Source organism: Phaenicophaeus curvirostris, chromosome 6 (assembly GCF_032191515.1).
Source record: "Phaenicophaeus curvirostris isolate KB17595 chromosome 6, BPBGC_Pcur_1.0, whole genome shotgun sequence".
Taxonomy (NCBI): Eukaryota; Metazoa; Chordata; class Aves; order Cuculiformes; family Cuculidae; genus Phaenicophaeus; species Phaenicophaeus curvirostris.
Window position 1 is genome coordinate 19,291,548 of NC_091397.1, and position 7,791 is coordinate 19,299,338.

Below are 7,791 nucleotides of genomic sequence, written 5' to 3' on the forward strand. Positions count from 1 at the left end.
GAAATCTAACAGAAAGACCATCCATCTGGTCAGTATTTCTGCTATTAGCAGAATCTCATCTGTGGGAATCAGGAGAGAAGAAGCACCCATACATGCTATTCAGCTGCAGACTCACTGCAGCTTCTGATGTGATGTAGCTTTCAAAAAGACAAACAGGATCCTAGAACACAGCAGGTGAGAACAGATCCAAAATAAGTATTTCTTGTAGAAAAGACTTGTGAGACTTCATCCAGAATAGTGCATGCATTTCTGGTAAGCGTTTCCTAAGGATGTTGAATTTTGACTGGTACAAGAGCAAAGGGGATGATCAGGGAGGGCACTGGTAACCGTCTAACAAGAGGAGCCTACAGTTCTTGGCTTGCTTTATCTAATGAAGGTTGAGAAGGGATCTCTAAATACATTACAGATTAAATACTAGTGAGTAAGAAGCGCTTGTTAAGCTCAAGAATGGCGTTAGCCAAAAAGAAATTGATACAAACTGGCAATAAATAAATTTAGTCCTGACTCACAGTATTGGATTTCAGATATGACATAATAGCAAATCATTTTATGTAAGTATCCTGGTAACAAAAATACGAGCAGCAACATGGTGAAATCAGGATGGCCTGTTAATGTGAGGACAATTATGGTTTAATGATAATAGTAGGGCAATAGCTCTCTTTGATCTTAATGTGCAGTCAAATCTTGTCCCACTTCTCTGTTCCATTTATCTCCTTTTGCTGGGGTTTATGATCAGTCATTCTCTCCTTCTGCAAATACAGCTTTCTTCTGAAAATGCTGCTATGCTTTTTCCTTCTAGATTGCCCAAGGAATTAATGTAAATAGTTTAAACAAAGAACAACTCTCTCTCTTATGAAGCTTGCTGCTGCTTTATTACACTTCCAGAAGGATCTATGTGCCTGAAGATCTGTTCACTTTTTTCCCCAACAAAGCCAGTGAGAATAAATTAGACTTATTGTATTTCTCTTAGGTTAACAAGCATACCTCAGATAATGAGTAAAAATAGGAAATGCATATGGTTTTAATTATCTTACTTGTATTGTGACCCATTCTAGCTTAGAAAATTATTTGTTTATGTGAAATACTGGAATTCGGGGTTGTAAGAAAAAATATCAAGAATTGTTAGCACATGAACCTGGTTACCTTGGAGACTCGTTCAGAAATTAATGAGCCGACATTAACTCTTGATGACTTCAATAAAAGGAGACTGAATGTGTAAAATGATCACAATTAGAATCTGAAGCAAAAACCTGAGGTAGTTAGAAGGGGAGAGGTGCTTTACTGTGTGTCATCACTTTCATCTGTCACTGAGACTGAACAATTCCAGGCCAAAGAAACATGATCACAGAATTGTTTAGGTTGGAAAAGACCTTTAAGATCATTAAGTCCAACTGTGAACCTAACACTGCCAAGTCCACCACTAACCGTGCCCCTAGGCATCACATCTACACCTCTTTTAAATACCTTCAACCACTTTCCTGGGCAGCCTGTTGCAATGCTTGACAACCCTTTTGGTGAAATAATATTTCCTAATATCCAGTCTAAACCTCCCCTGATGCAACTTGAGGCCATTTCCTCTCCTCCTGTTGCTTGTTACTTGAGTGAAGAGGCCAACATCTACCTCACTACAACTTCCTTTCAGGTGGTTGCAGGAAGCAATAAGGTCTCCCCTCAGCCTCCTTTTTTCCACACCAAAAAAATAACGCTATTTCCCTCAGCCCCTCCTCATAACATTTGTTCTCCAGGCCCTTCACCATCTTCATTGCCCTTCTCTGGACAAGCTTCAGCACCTCAATGTCTTTTTTGTACCGAGGGGGCCAAAACTGAATATGGGATTTGATGTGCAGCCTCACCGCTGCTAAGTACATGGGGACAATCACTTCCTTGGTCCTGCTGGCCACACTACTTCTGATACAAGCCAGAATTGCTATTGGCCTTCTTGACCACATGTGCACGCTGCTGGCTCATATTCAGCTGGCTGTCAATCAATACCCTCAGGCCCCTTTCTGCCAGGCAGCTATCCAGCCATTCGTCCCCAAGCCCGGAGCATTGCATGGGATTGTTGCAGCACCCAACACACAGCCTTGTTGAACCCTACACAGTTGGCCTCAACCCATCAATTCAGCCTTTTCAGATCCCTCTGTAGAGCCTTTCTACTCTCAAGCAGATCAATGCTTCTGCACAATTTGGTGTCATCTGCAAACTTACTTAGGGAGCACTCAATCCCCTCATCCAGGTCATTGATAAAGATACTAAGCAGGACTGGACCCCAACACCAAGCCCTGGCAAACACCAATTGTGACTGGTGACCAACTGGATTTAACTTCATTCACCACAACTGGCCTGGCCATCAAGACAGTTTTTCATCCAGCAAATGCTTACACCTGTCCAAGCCACAATCAGCCATTTTTTTCTATGAGAATGCTATGGGAAATGGCGTCAAACGCTTTATTAAAGTCCAAGTAAGTAGCATCCACAGATTTTCCCTCACTCACTAAGCAGGTCACCTTGTCATAGGAGGAGATCAGGTTAGTAAAACAGGACCTGCCTTTCCTAAATGCATGATGACTGGACCTGATCATCCGGTTATCCTGTACGTGCTATGTGATGGCACACAAGATGATCTGCTCCCTAAGATTCCCTGGTACCGAGGTCACACTGACAGGCCTGTGGTTCTCCAGATACTTCTTCTGGCCCTTCTTGTAGATGGTCATCACATTTACTAATCTCCAATCAAGGGGAAAGCCTCAGCTAGCCAGGACTGCTGATAAATGATAGAAAGTGGCTTGGTGAGCGCTTCCATAAGTTCCTTCAGTACTTTCAGGTGGGTCCCGTCTGGACTTATAAAGGCTTGTACATCTAGGTGAAATAGCAGGTCACTACCTGTTCCTCTTGGATTATGGGGGGTCCATTTTGCTCCCCATCCTTGTCTTCCAGCTCAGGGGCTGGGTACTCAGAGAACAACTGGTCTTACTATTAAACAGTGAGGTGAAGAAGGCATTAAGTACCTCAGTCTTTTCCTCATCCTTTGTCACTACACTTCCCCCAACATCCACTAAAGGATGGAGATTCTCCTTAGCCCTCCTTTTGCTGTTGATATATTTATAGAAATATTTTTTATTGTCCTTTACCTCAGTAGCCAGTAGATGGAACACATCAGGAACAGCCATAGAAGCTTTTTTGTTCTTTTCTAACATGATGGACCCCAGGTACTGTGGGTTAGTTAAGCAATAAAGGGTATCTGACAGTTGGACTGGATTATCTTAGAGGTCGTTTCCAACCTTAATGATTCTATAATGTTGTTTTAAAAAGAAGTTATGTGCATCTGTAAACAGCATTTCCTTAGAAGTCATCTAAACTGAGTTTAGATGTTCATCTAAACTGAGCAGCCATGGTGAGATGGAGAAGCCCACTCTCTCACTTGTGGTGCCACAGTGTTCCCTGCACAGAAAGGAGAAGCCCTGGAAAGTGAAACAGCAACGTTCCTGGAGAAGAGGGACACAAATCAGAGGCAAGGAGGATCTAGTTTTCAGAGATTACAACTAACTCATTTTTCAAAGTTAAAACCAGTATTTTATTATGCCATAAATACTATTCTTTAAGATTCGGCACCAGTACCATTCCAAATCCATTTTCAGCAGCTCATGAGTTAAAATCCTATAAAATCCATTTCAGGGAATTTGGTGAATGAAGATATAAATAAATGTGATTTTATTGTCATCTTTAAAGACTCACTAGCTGTCCATGCCCAGGCTAGACAGCGAAGACATTTCTAAACAAACAAGGTCATAATGACTGCAGTAGGTAATTAGGGTGTGAAGCACTGAGCTGCTTAACATAAAGATAGTAGTTAGAATCATAGGAGCAGACTGTAGTAAAAAATAACAAACAAACAACACAGGATTAAATATGTCATAAGCCAAGTATTGAATTTTCTGTGTTTTTCAGTGTTCATAAATGTGAATCCCCTAGTCAGTCCCCTTGACCCTCTAATGGATACAACTTGTTCCTTTCATATGTATCCAAGAAATACATGGGATCAAGAAAACCAATTTTCTTAACCTTAATCTTCATCTGATTCCTAGTTGTCATAAAAATATTGATGTAATTTTTTGGCTGGTTTTGCCACATCAAGCTACAGCCTATCTTAATAGTTTTTTCTCTGTTTACAACTTCAAATTACATTTTTTTCCCAAACCAAAATGCACTTTTCTCTACGTTACTATTGCTGGCAGGTAATCTAAATGTCACACAGGTTTTACAAATGCTGGTTATAAGCCAAGAACTTCTGCTTTTCACACAATTGCCTTTATCATTTTCCTAAACTGAAAGAAAACATTTGAGAAGAATACCTGAGTTACAAGGATCAGCTTAAATTATTACTCAGCACATGTGACAGTAATGAAATCTGCCTTTCTATATTCATTTAAACAATATTAGTGAATGTATTGATGACATCTCCTGTAGTATATTTAATTTCTTAAATTTCTTCCATTTCACTAATATAAAGAGATTGTTGTTTCATTGCTTTTACAACTTGAGCTCAAGGAAGAGAACAAATCTAGCATTTAATTTTATCTTGGTAGTTTATATCACTCTCCATATAAAATGAAATAGTGCTCAGAGCCTGCAGAAAAGGTGAAATTCATAAAAATATTTCAGTCTTGAAAATGAAGGTGCATTTTTTTCTAGAAACTGCATGAATCCATAACATCTTTGTGGATTCACAGAAGCTTAAATGATTAATTATGTTAATCACACCAAATACTGCAAATAGTGATTTATTCTTCAGGACAAAGGAAACCACTTCTTGTCCACAAAAATTACACATTACATTGAACAGATATAGGTGCTAATCTGAGCAAAATTCAACTCCATTAGAAGCAATTATCCTCTTTAAAAATCCTTATGGTTTCTGTTAGCTAAGTCATTTGATTCTATATTTATGAAGTTTTGTGGTATTTCTGGAATGTTCAGTCTAAAATGTTTGCCATCTTTCTTGGTGTAATTTGAGTTCAAGTAACAATGAGGTGATTTTTAGTGTAAATGCTAATAATTATCAATATCAAGGAGATCACATAGTATATTCAAACACAGATTAATAATTTTATTGTTTCTCCAGCTGGCCTATACTCTCTGGTGGGCTTCAGTTGGAACGGGTCCAGAGGAGGGCTACAAAGATGATCAGAGAGCTGAAGCACCTCCTGTGTGAGGACAGGCTGAGAGAGTTGGGGTTGTTCAGCCTGGAAAAGAGAAGGTTCTGAGGAGACCTTATAGCGACCTTCGGATACCTGAAGGGAGGGCTTACAAGAAAGCTGGGGAGGGACTGTTTGCAAAGGATTGTTGTAGTGATAGGATTAGGGACAATGGGTATAAACTGGAGAGGGGCAGATTTAGACTAGACATGAGGAGGAATGCACCCAGTGGCGAGGCACTGGCACAGGTTGCCCAGGGAAGTTGTGGATGCCCTACTCCTGGAAGTGTTCAAGGACAGGTTGGATGGGGCCTTGGGCAGCCTGGTCTAGTTGGATGTGTCCCCTGCCCATGGCAAGAGGGTTGGAACTGGATGACCTTTAAGGTCCCTTCCAACTCAAACCAATCTGTGATTGTATGATTAAATTTTGGTCTTGGTGGTGCCCCTGGAGCGACCATACCCGGAGCTTTCACCTAAATCCCTGTCTTACCTGTTCAACAGTGTTCCCTGTGTTTTGCTGCTGTTCCAGGGACTGGTGAGGATAAGGATGCATCGTGTACTCTTCTCTCTTATATTTTGGAAAAATCTTGTACTTCCCGTTGAAAGTAATCCATTGGTGAACTAAACGAAAGTTAACATAGCCCACAGTAACTGTGACGTTGGCTGCATCCTGCAGTGTAACCTCACAGCTGGGTCACAGCTGCTCCAGAGGGAACCTTCACATCTGCCCTCCTGCAGTGCAGAACTGTCTGGACATGGTAACACAGCTCTGTGATCCTTAAGACTGATAGGGCTTGGAATATGTCTTATTGCTCACAAAATAAAGAGGTCTTCAGGACATCTCTGGTTGCATGCTTTTGACATTTTAAACCAATTTGCCCAGTTGTGATGACTGTAAATTAGGTAGGCTTGTCCAAGAATTTTTTGTCATTATGGATAGTTTCTAACAGAAAGGGAGTTTGGTAGTGTCAAATTCTTTTTTGTTTAATGATCCAATTCTCTTTTTTAATGAAAAAAATTTAATAATCTTGTATTCTTTAGACCATGTTAATAATATAAAAATAATTGAGTTTATCAGTGAGACAGAAAATCCAGCCTCTAACTTAATATACAGTCCAAAACTTCCGGATTCATCTATTTCTCTACAGAACACTGAAAATTATCTATTTACTGACAGATATATTCTGTTCTCCGGCTTTTTCATTTATGTTCTTTGGCATAATATTAGTGTTGTTTAATTTTGTTATTTGTTATTTGATTAAAAACACTTGTCTTCATGAAACAAGCATAGAAACAAACTGTTAGTGTGTTTATTACACTCTTTTGAATTCCCCAGTGTTAGAAAAGCCAGATAAGTCAAATGATAAAAAAGTTATAGGCACTTTGCCACTGAATTTCCATTAGTAACAGGAGATTCATTAACATGATTAATGCAAACGCTGCAGCATTTCAAGTGTTCTTTTAATCCTGTCTGGCTTTGCAGGCTTTGCATTTCAGATGACTTAAAGACAGAATACTACAGATGTCAAAGAAATACTAGAATTGAAGGAGCTAGCTGTTGCTATCCAAGTTTAATCACGGTAAATAAGGGAAGTATTGTAGCAGAGTCTTCCTCATGCTATAGAACTTGTACTTTTGTCACTACCATCTCTGATTTGTGTTAAGTCTTAATGAATCTGTTTTCGCTTCTGCCTTCATATGCCCATTTCAGTTAAACTACATAAATTTCTGTTTTCGAAATAGAATAATATACAATAGAAGCATTAGAGATTGGGATACTTGGCTGTCTGAATCAGAGAAAATTATAAAGGTATTAACATTGTTTGATGTACTAAAAAGGTAAATGTAAGTGAAAGTTAGGAAGACTTAAATCTGTCTAATAGTGACTAAGAGTCTGGAAATAAATAAACATGGGATCATGAAAGGCACGTCTTGCCAAACTAACCTGATTGCCTTCTATGACAAAGTGAAGAGCAACGAAGCTGGTGAGGGGTCTGGAGACCAAGTCTTACAAGGAGCGGCTGAGAGAGTTGGGGTTGTTTAGCCTGGAGAAGAGAAGGCTGAGGGGAGACTATATTGCTTTCTGCCACTACCTGAAAGGAGGTTGTAGAGAGGAGGGAGCTGGCCTCTTCTCCCAAGTGACAGGGGACAGGACAAGAGGGAATGGCTTCAAGCTTTGCCAGGGTAGGTTCAGGCTTGACATCAGAAAATAAATTTCATGGAAAGGGTCATTGGGCACTGGAACAGGTTGCCATGGGAGGTTAAGTCACCTTCCCTGGAGGTATTTAAAAGACGAGTGGATGAGGGGTTGAGGGGCATGGTTTAGTGTTTGATAGGAATGGTTGGACTCGCATGTGTGTTTTCCAACCTAGTAGTTCTGTGATTCTGTAATTCTGTAATTCTGTGAAATGAAGGCCTGTAAGGTCCATTGATACCTGTTATGAGTATGGCTAAGGAAACCTCTTATATCTGATTAAAGATATTAAATCAAATAGTGCAGTGCTTCTGCTTTGCACAAATCATATACAAAAGCAAATAAGAAAGAAGATCGAGATCACGTTATCTGCTCTTGCACAATTATATGTGTATCTTAAACT